Here is a 10,391-nt window from a genome sequence, read left to right as displayed (position 1 = left end):
TTTTTTTTTTTTTGGCAGGCTATTAATTACTGTCTAAATTTCAGAACTTGTTATTGGTCTATTCAGAGATTCAGCTTCTTCCTGATTTAGTCTTAGGAGGGTGTATGTGTCCAGGAATTTATCCATTTCTTCTAGATTTTTCTAGTTTATTTATGTAGAGGTGCATATAATATTCTCTGTTAGTAGTTTGTATTTCTGTGGGATCAGTGGTCAGCTCCCCTTTATCATTTTCATTGTGTCTGTTTGATTCTTCTTTATTTTCTTCTATATTAGCCTGGCTAGTGGTCTATTTTGTTAATCTTTTCCAAAAAAAAACTAGCTCCTGGATTCATTAATTTTTGGAAGGGTTTTTTGTATCCCTATCTCTTTCAGTTCTGCTCTGATTTTAGTTATTTCTTCTGCTAGCTTTTGAATTTGTTTGCTCTTGCTTCTCTAGTTCTTTTAATCGTGATGTTAGGAGGTTGATTTTAGATCTTTTCTCCTTTCTCCTGTGGGCATTTAGTGCTATAAATTTCCCTTTAAACACTGCTTTAGCTGTGTCCCAGAGATTCTGATATGTTGTGTCTTTGTTCTCATTGGTTTCAAGGAACTTATTTATTTCTGCCTTAATTTTGTTATTTGCCCACTAGTCTTTCAGGAGCAGGTTGTTCAGTTTCCATGTAGTTGTGTGTTTTTGAATGACATTCTTAATCCTGAGTTCTAATTTGATTGCACTGTGGTCTGAGAGACTGTTACAATTTCCTTTCTTTTGCATTTGCTGAGGAGTATTTGACTTCCAATTCTGTGACCAATTTTAGAATAAGTGCTATGTGGTGCTGAGAAGAATGTATATTCTGTTGATTTGGGGTGGATAGTTCTGTAGATGTCTGTTAGATTCACTTGGTCCAGAGCTGAGTTCAAGTCCAGAATATCCTTGCAAATTTTCTGTTTCATTGATCTAATATTGACAGTGGGGTTTTAAAGTCTCCCACTATTATTTTGTGGGAGTCTCAGTCTCTTCGTAGGTCTCTAAGAACTTGCTTTATGAATCTGGATGCTCCTGTATTGAGTGCATACATATTTAGGATATTAGCTCTTCTTGTTGCATTGATCCCTTTACCATTATGCAATGCCCTTCTTTGTCTTTTTTGATCTTTGTTGCTTTAAAATCTATTTTATCAGAGATTAGGATTTCACCCCCTGCTTTTTTGTTTGCTTTCCATTTGTTTGGTAAATATTCCTCCATTCCTTTATTTTGAGCCCTTATGTGTCTTCGCACCTGAGATGGGTCTCCTGAATACAGCACACTGATGGGTCTTGATTCTTTATCCAATTTGCCAGTCCATACCTTTTAATTGGGGCATTGAGGTTAATATTGTTATGTGTGAATTTGATCCTGTCATTATGATACTAGCTGGTTATTTGGCCCATTAGTTGATCGGGTTTCTTCATAGCGTCGATGGTCTTTATATTTTGGTTTGATTTTTCAGTGACTGGTATTAGTTTTTCCTTTCCATATTTAATGCTTCCTTTGGGAACTCTTGCAAGGCAGGCCTGCTGATGACAAAATCCCTCAGCATTTTTTTGGAAAGGATTTTATTTCTCCTTCACTTAAGAAGCTTAGTTTGGCTAGATATGAAATTCTGGGTTGAAAATTCTTTTCTTTAAGAATGTTGAATATTGGGCCCCATTCTTTTCTGGCTTGCAGGGTTTCTGCAGAGAGATCCACTGTTAGTCTGATGGGCTTCCCTTTGTGGGTAACACAACCTTTCTCTCTGGCTGCCCTTACCACTTTTTCCTCATTTCAACCCTGATGTACCTGACAATTATGTGTCTTGGGGTTGTTCTTCTCAAGGAGTATCTTTGTGGAGTTCTCTGTGTTTCCTGAATTTAAATATTGGCCTATCTTGCTAGGTTGGGGAAGTTCTCCTCGATAATATCCTGAAGTGTGTTTTCCAACTGTGTTCCATTCTCCCTGTCACTTTCAGGTACACCAATAAAACATAGGTTTGGTCTTTTCACATAGTCCTATATTTCTTGGAGGCTTTGTTCATTCCTTTTCATTCTTTTCTCTAATCCTGTCTTCACACTTTATTTCATTGAGTTGATCTTCAATCTCTGATATCCTTTCTTCTACTTGATCATTTCAGCTATAGATACTTGTATATGCTTCATGAAGCTCTCATGCTATGTTTTTCAGCTCCATCAGGTCATTTATGTTCTTCTCTAAACTGGCTATTCTAGTTAGCAATTCTTTTAACCTTTTATCAAGGTCCTTAACTTCCTTGCATTGGGTTAGAACATACTTCTTTAGCTTGGAGAAGCTAAAGAAGTTAGCTGTTCCCTTGCTGGTGAGGAGCTGTGATCCTTTGAAGGAGAAGAGGCATTCTGGTTTTTGGAATTTTCAGCCTTTTTGCACTGGGTTTTCCTCATCTTCTTGGATTTATCGATTTTTGGTCTTTGCTTTTGGTGACCTTTGGATGGAGTTTTTGTGTAGTCATCCTTTTTTTGATGTTGATGCTATTGTTTTCTGTTTGTTAGTTTTCCTTCTAACAGGCCCCTCCTCTGCAGGTCTGCTGAGGTTTGCTGGGGGTCCACTCCAGACCAGCAGAGACTGCAGAACAGCAAAAGTTGCTGCTTGCTCCTTCCTCTGGAAGCTTTCTCCCAGAGGGGCACTGGCCAGATGCCAGCCAGAGCTCTCCTGTATGAGGTGTCTGTCATCCCCTACTGGGAGGTGTCTCCCTTTCGGGAGGCATGGGGATCAGGGACTCACTTGAGGAGGCAGTCTGTTCTTTAGCAGAGCTTGAGCACTGTGCTGGGAGATCTGCTGCTCTCTTCAGAGGCAGCAGCAGGAACGTTTAGGTCTACTGAAGCTGCACTAACAGCCACCCCTTCCCCCAGGTGCTCTGTCCCAGGGAGATGGGAGTTTTATCTTTAAGTCCCTGACTGGGGCTGCTGCGTTTCCTTCAGAGATGCTCTGCCCAGAGAGGAGCAATGTAGAGAGGAAGCCTGGCTACAGCAGCTTTGCAGCGCTGCAGTGGGCTCCCCCAAGTTCAAACTTCTTGTAGGCTTTGTTTACACTGTAAGGGGAAAACCGCCTACTCAAGCCTCAGTAATGTTGGATGCCCCTCCCCCCACCAAGCTTGAGTATCCCAGGTTGACTTCAGACTGCTGTGTTGGCAGTGAGAATTTCAAGCCAGTGGATCTTAGCTTGCTGGACTCAGTGGGGGTGGGATCCGCTGAGCTAGACCACTTTGCTCCCTGGCTTCAGTCCCCTTTCCAGGGGAGTGAATGGTTCTGTCTCACTGGCAATCCAGGCACCACTTGGGTATGAAAAGAAACTGCAGCTAGCTGGGTTTCTGCCCAAATGACCCCCCCACCCCCAGTTTTGTGCTTGAAACACAGGGCCCTTGTGTAGGCACCAGAGAGAATCTCGTGGTTTACAGGGTGCAAAGATCATGGAAAAAGTGTCGTATCTGGGCTAGATAGCATCGTCCCTCATGGCACTGTCCCCCAGGGCTCCCCTTGGCTAGGGGAGGGAGTTTCCCAACCCCTTGTGCTTCCTGGGTGAGGCAATGCCCTACCCTGATTCACACTTACCTTCCTTGGGCTGCACCCACTGTCTAACCAGTCCCAATGAGATGAACCGGGTACCTCAGTTGGAAATGCAGAAATCACCCACCTTCTGCATTGGTCTCACCAGGAGCTCCAGACCAGCACTGTTCCTATTCAGCCATCTTGCCTGGGAATCATAAGTGAAATTTTAAATATAAAACTAGTTTAGAAAATAGATTCTAACATTTCCATATACTTTCAAAAATCAGACAAATGTTTATTTTTTTTTAGTGAAAAGTATAGCTTTTTGAATTTTTTTTTTTTTAATTTTTAAGTTCAGGGATACATGTGCAGCTTTGTTATATAGGTAAACCCATGTCATGGGCATTTGTTGATTATTTCATCACCCAAGTATTAGGCCCAGAACTCATTAGTTATTTCTCCTAATCCTGTCCCTACTCCCACCCTCCACTTTCTGGTAGACCTCAGTGTCTGTTATTCTCCCCTATGTGTTCATGTGTTCTCATCATTCAGCTACCACTTTTAAGTGAGAACACATGGTATTTAGTTTTCTGCTCCTGCATTAGTTTGCTAAGGACAATGGCCTCCAGCTCCATCCATGTTCCTGCAAAGTACATGATCTCATTCTTTTTTAATGACTGCATAGTATTCTGTAGTATATATGTACTACATTTTCTTTATTCAGTCTGCCATTGATGGACATTTAGGTTGATTCCATATCTTTGCTATTGTGACTAGTGCTGCAATGAGCATAAGCCTACATGTTTTTCATAACAGAATGATTTATATTCCTTTGGGTATATACTCATTAATAGGATTGCTGGATCTAATGGTAGGTAGTTTTTTGTTTACCCCTGTGATAAATTGCCACATGGCTTTCCACTGTGGTTTAACTAATTTACACTCCTACCTACCATGTATAAGCATTCCTTTTTCTCCACAACCTTGCAGCATCTGTTATTTTCTGACTATGTAGTAATAGACATTCTGATTGGAATCAGATAGTATTTCATTGTGGGTTTGATTTCCATTTCTCCAATGAACAGTGATGTTGAACATTTTTTCATGTGCTTCTTGGCCACATATATGCTTTCTTTTGAAAAGTATCTGTTTATTTACTTTGCCTGTTTTTTAATGAACTGGACTTTTTTAGTAAATTTGCTTTAATTCCTTATAAATGCTAGATATTAGACCTTTGTCAGATGCATAGTTTGCAAATATTTTTTCCCATTTCATAGGGTATCTGTTTATTGATAATTTCTTTTTTCTGGGCAGAAGTTCTTTAGTTTAATTAGGTCCCATTTGTCAATTTTTGCCTTTGGCCTCTGGGTCACCAAATCTTTGCCAGTTCCTCTGTCCAGAATGGTATTGCTCAGGTTATCTTACAGAGTTTGTATGGTTTGGGGTTTTACATTAAAGTATTTAATCCATCTTGAGTTAATTTTTGTATACGGTGTAAGGAAGAAGTCCAGTTTCAATCCTCTGCATATGACTAGCCAGTTATCTCAGCACTATTTATTGAATAGGGAGCTCTTTCTTCATTGCTTGTTTTTGTCAGCTTGTTGAAGATCATATGGTTGTAGGTGTGTGGCCTTATTTCCTAGGCTCTCTATTCTGTTCCATTGTTTTATGTGTCTGTTTTTATATCAGCACCATACTATTGTGGTTACTGTAGCCCTGTAGGATAGTTTGAAGTTAGGTAGCATGATTCCTCCAGGTTTGTTCTTTTCACCTAGGATTGTCTGGGTTATTTGAGCTCTTATTTGGTTCCATACGAATTTTAAGGTAGTTTTTCCTAGTTCTATGAAGAATACCATTGGTAGTTTGCTAGGAATAGCATTGAATCTATAAACTGCTTTGGGCAGTATGGCCATTTGCCAATATTGATTCTTCCCATCCATGAGCATGGAATGTTTTTGGATTTGTGTGTATCATCTCCGCTTTCTTTGAGCAGTGTTTTGTAATTCTCATTGTAGAGTTCTTTAACCTTCCTGATTTGCTATATTCCTAGGTATTTTATCCTTTTTATGGCAGTTGTCAACAAAATTGCATTCTTGATTTGGCTCTCAGCTTGATGGTTGTTGGTGTATAGGAATGCTAGTGATTTTTGTACATCGATTTTGTATCTTGAGACTTCACTGAGGTTGTTTATCACCTTAAGGAGCTTTTGAGCCAGGACCATGGAGTGTTCTAGTTATAGAATCATGTTGTCTGCAAACAGGGATAATTTGACTTCCTCTCTTCCTATTTGAATGTCCTTTGTTTCTTTTTCTTGTGTGATTGCTCTGTTTAGGACTTCCAATACTATGTTAAATAGGAGTGGTGAGAGATTGCATCCTTGTCTTTCAACAATTTTCAAGGGGAATACTTCTAGCTGATGCTTGGTCAGTATGATGTTGGCTGTGAGTTTGTCACAGATGGCTCTCATTATTTTGAGTTATGTTCCTTCAATACTTAGTTTATTGATAATTTTATCACGAGGTGTATTAAAACTTATCAAAGGTCTTTTCTGCATCTATTGATATAATCATGTGGTTTTTGTCTTTACTTCTGTTTATGTCGTGAATCACATTTATTGATTTGTGTTTGTTGAACCAACCTTGCATCCCTGGGATAAAGCCTACTTGATCTTGGTGGATTAGTGTTTTGATGTGCCGCAAGATTTGGTGTGCCAATATTTTGTCAAGGATTTTTTTTATCAGTGTTCATCAAGGATATTGGCCTGAAGTTTTCTTTTCTTTTTTCTTTTTTTGTTTGATCACTGCCAAGTGTTGGTATCAGCATAATTGGTGGCCTCATAGAATGAGTTAGGGAGGAGTTTCTCCTCCTCAATTTTTCAGAGCTCTTTATTGTAGACCAAAGTTGTGTTTTGTTTTTAAGAAGTATTTCCATTTGTTCTTTATAAGAATGTAAAATTTCTTTTCATAAAGCTGTGCAGTCAACATCATACTAGGGAAAAAGTAATTCTGAATATGCTATATTCCAACAGAAGTTCAGGAAGGACATCAGAGAATTTTTCAAGAGCAATAAAATTTTGAAGTACTCTTCCAATCCAGGTTACCTGTAATGGCAAACTAAAACTTTAATGATTATTAAACCAATAAGCAAATATTCACCTAGTTTTCTGTGCTTTGCTGTTTGCAAGATATCACATACCTGGACTATATGGCTCTAACGTATTGGTTTTATCCAATAACTACCAACTTCATTTCTTTTTAAAATAGTTCTGATTGGCCCACCCAATCAGTAAATGTGTGTTCAGCTTCCCAAACTTTTATCAACTTTCCCACTCTAATCCCGGGCTTCACCCACATCTCACAATGTAACACCAATATAGAGCTGTTCTCCAGGCCTCTAGCAATATAGAACTGTTTTATCAGCATGTAAATTTGTTCATCAGATATTTTATTAGAAAATTCATAAGCCAAACTTTCAGATAGTTCATGATTAGTAAAATATTTACTATCACAGATTCTCAAATATTTTCCACTATGATGCCTTCTAAAGTTCTATGGCATGACTTTCAAATATTTATACTCTTCTAAAATGTTCAGTTCTATAAGGTACATTTTAGCTTGTTTCACGACTAACAAATTACTATGAGGCATATGCTCACTAATTCTTTGTTAAATTTATTCTTTCAATACATGGTAAGATTTTCATTTTGGGCTACTGAAATATTTATTTTTTAAAAATTTCTATTAGTTCTGGTTAATTACTGTCATTTAAACCTTTCTAAAAAGCAGAGCAACACAAACTGCTTCTGAGACAAGGTAGCTGTATCGTAGTCTTTGAATTATAAACTCCATAAAGAGAGGACCATGTCTCTCATATTCAGCATTATATTCCTATTCACAAATAAAACAAATATAAAGAATGACAAAGAAAAAGCATGTATAAGAATGAGACATGAAGAGGCACCCAAGATAAACTTAACTACTTGAGAACATTTTTCTATTATTCTAGATTAAACTCCTAGCCCTGAAATTTCTTTGTGTAGGCTTTTTAATCATAGCACTTATCCAAGCATATTTTATGGTAGTATTCATTTCAATGTTGGTATTTTCCTAGAAAAGAAACTCATGGCAGGAAATGTGTCAGATATTTCCTAGAAAGTCTAATTTGTTGGCTGAGCAAAAGAAATAATAAACAATTCCATTGAATAATAAAAACTGGACATTATGAATTATCTTCTTTAATTCACATATGGTTGATGTACTTTCCATATTAGCCAGGGTCCTCTAGAGGGACAGAACTAATGGAATAGATATATATAAAGGGGAGTTTATTAAGTATTAACTCGAATGACCACAAGGTCCCACAATAGGCCATCTGCAGGCTGAGCAGTGAGGAGAGACAGTCGGAGCTCCAAAACTGAATAGCTCAGAATCCAACATTTGAGGGCAGGAAGCATCCAGCATAGGAGAAAGATGTAGGCTGGGAGGTAAGGCCAGTCTCTCTTTTCACATTTTCCTGCCTGATGATATTCTAGCCATGCTGGCAGCTGATTAGATTGCACGTATCCAAAATTAAGGGTGGATTTGCCTTTCCCAGTCCACTGACCAAATGTTAAGCCTTCAGTCCAATCAAGTTGACACTCAGTATTAACCATCACACTTTCCATACCAAATTTTTTGTAAGATGCTACAAACACAACATCATGAAGATTCTGCAGCCACTACAATTTTTATGCTATACATAACAATTATTTCTCTATCTTCTACTTACTCTTACCCATAAGAGTATTTAACTTCCAAAATGTCTTTACAGACGAATTATAGTGAATTATCACAAAATTACACCATGAAATACTATGCAGCCATAAAAAAGAATGAGTTTGTGTCCTTTGTAGGGACATGGATGCAGCTGGAAACCATCATTCTTAGCAAACTATCACAAGAACAGAAAACCAAACACCACATGTTCTCACTCATAGGTGGGAACTGAACAATGAGATCACTTGGGCTTGGGAAGGGGGACATCACACACTGGGGCCTATCATGGGGAGGGGGGGGGGGGAGGGATTGCATTGGGAGTTATACCTGATGTAAATGACGAGTTGATGGGTGCTGACAAGTTGATGGGTGCAGCACAGCAACATGGCACAAGTATACATATGTAACAAACCTGCACGTTATGCACATGTACCCTAGAACTTAAAGTATAATAAAAATAAAATGTACACAAACAGCAAAAGTCTATGTGTTGATAGAAGAGATGAGACATACTGATGGCTGAAACTTATTCAGGTCAGTCTTGTTTAAATGAGTCTTGATTCCAAACCTTTGAGAAAACTTTCAGTTTTCAGAGTCTTTGTTATTTTCTAATAATAGGCAATGATTGTGTATATGTATATCAGTTTAAAAATGTATATATCCCTAACAAAACAGTACCAAAATATGTAGAGAAAACTTGATAGAAATACAGACATAGTCACCGTCTTACTGAAAAATTTCGATATATTGATCTTAATTTTAATAAATTCAATAAACAAAACTTCAATAAATATATAAAAGATTTGAGTTATTCTATTCAAAGCTTAATGTACTATATTACATAAAAACATGTATCTAACAATATGATCTTGAAATCAGCCATAAAGCAAGTCTCAGAAATTTCTACAAACATCACATTTTATCGCTCATTAGTGGAATCTAAAAATCAAAATGGAGATAAGGGTAGAAATATGGTTATCGCAGGCTGGGAAGGGTAATGGAGAGATAAGGGAGAGGTAAGGATGATTAATCGGCACAAAAAATAGTGAGAAAGAATGAATAAGATGTAGTATTTGAAAGTGCAACAGGGTGACTATAGTCAGTAATAATTTAATACTACATTTTGAAATAACTAAAAGAGTATGATTGGATTGTCTGTAACACAAAGGATAAATGCTTGAGGGGATGGAGACTCCATTTACATGATGTGGTCATTACACATTGCATGCCTGTATCAAAACATCTCATGTTACCTTATAAATATATATATCTACTAGGTATCCACAAAAATTAAAATAAGAAATTTTTAAAAAGAAACAAAAAGCAAAATGGCTTACAATGTTTGAAGAGAGCAGAGCAGAACACAAAACAGAATATAAAATGGTTCCATTGTGTTTGTGTGCATATGTAGCTTTTTGTTGTCTTCCCATATTTCCCCAAATCATACAATAAACGAATATTGCTTTTCTAATATTTTTAAATAAATTTCTAAAAACGACATCACTCAAACCATGAAATTTGAACATAATCAAACTAAGTTGAAAGTTAATATCCAAAGTATATATATTTCTAAATAAAATGGGTAAAGTGACTATTTTTAAATTAGTTATAATAGACTTCAAATAAAAGAGCATTAATAGAGATAAGAGGAATATTCTGTAATTTAAAAAGATAATTTTTCAAGAAAATGTAAGAATTATAAATGACATACACAAAATAATATATCCTTAATATATATAAAGTAGCAGTTGACAAAATTGATGGGGAAAATGGACATTTGTAAAATTACCTTTGGAGATTTTGGCACCTACCTCTCATCAATTGATTTAAACAACTAGACAAAATAGGAAAAATAACAGTAAATACAGATGTGAACCACACCTTCAATCACCTTGGTCTAACTGAGCACCAGAGCACGCTACATCCAACAACTGCAGAATAAACATGTTTTTCAAGTGCATATGGTATATTAACAAGATATAACATATTCTAGGACACAAAATACATCTCAATAAATCTAAAATAATTGAAGTCATACAGAATAGTATATTCTCTAGCTACAAAATAATTTTTAAAATTAGAAATCAGTAATAAAATATATTTTAAATAACTCAAATACTG

The sequence above is a fragment of the Mandrillus leucophaeus genome, unplaced genomic scaffold (genome assembly GCF_000951045.1).
Source record: "Mandrillus leucophaeus isolate KB7577 unplaced genomic scaffold, Mleu.le_1.0 Scaffold1069, whole genome shotgun sequence".
In the NCBI taxonomy this organism is placed as follows: Eukaryota; Metazoa; Chordata; class Mammalia; order Primates; family Cercopithecidae; genus Mandrillus; species Mandrillus leucophaeus.
This window is presented reverse-complemented; position numbering follows the sequence as displayed.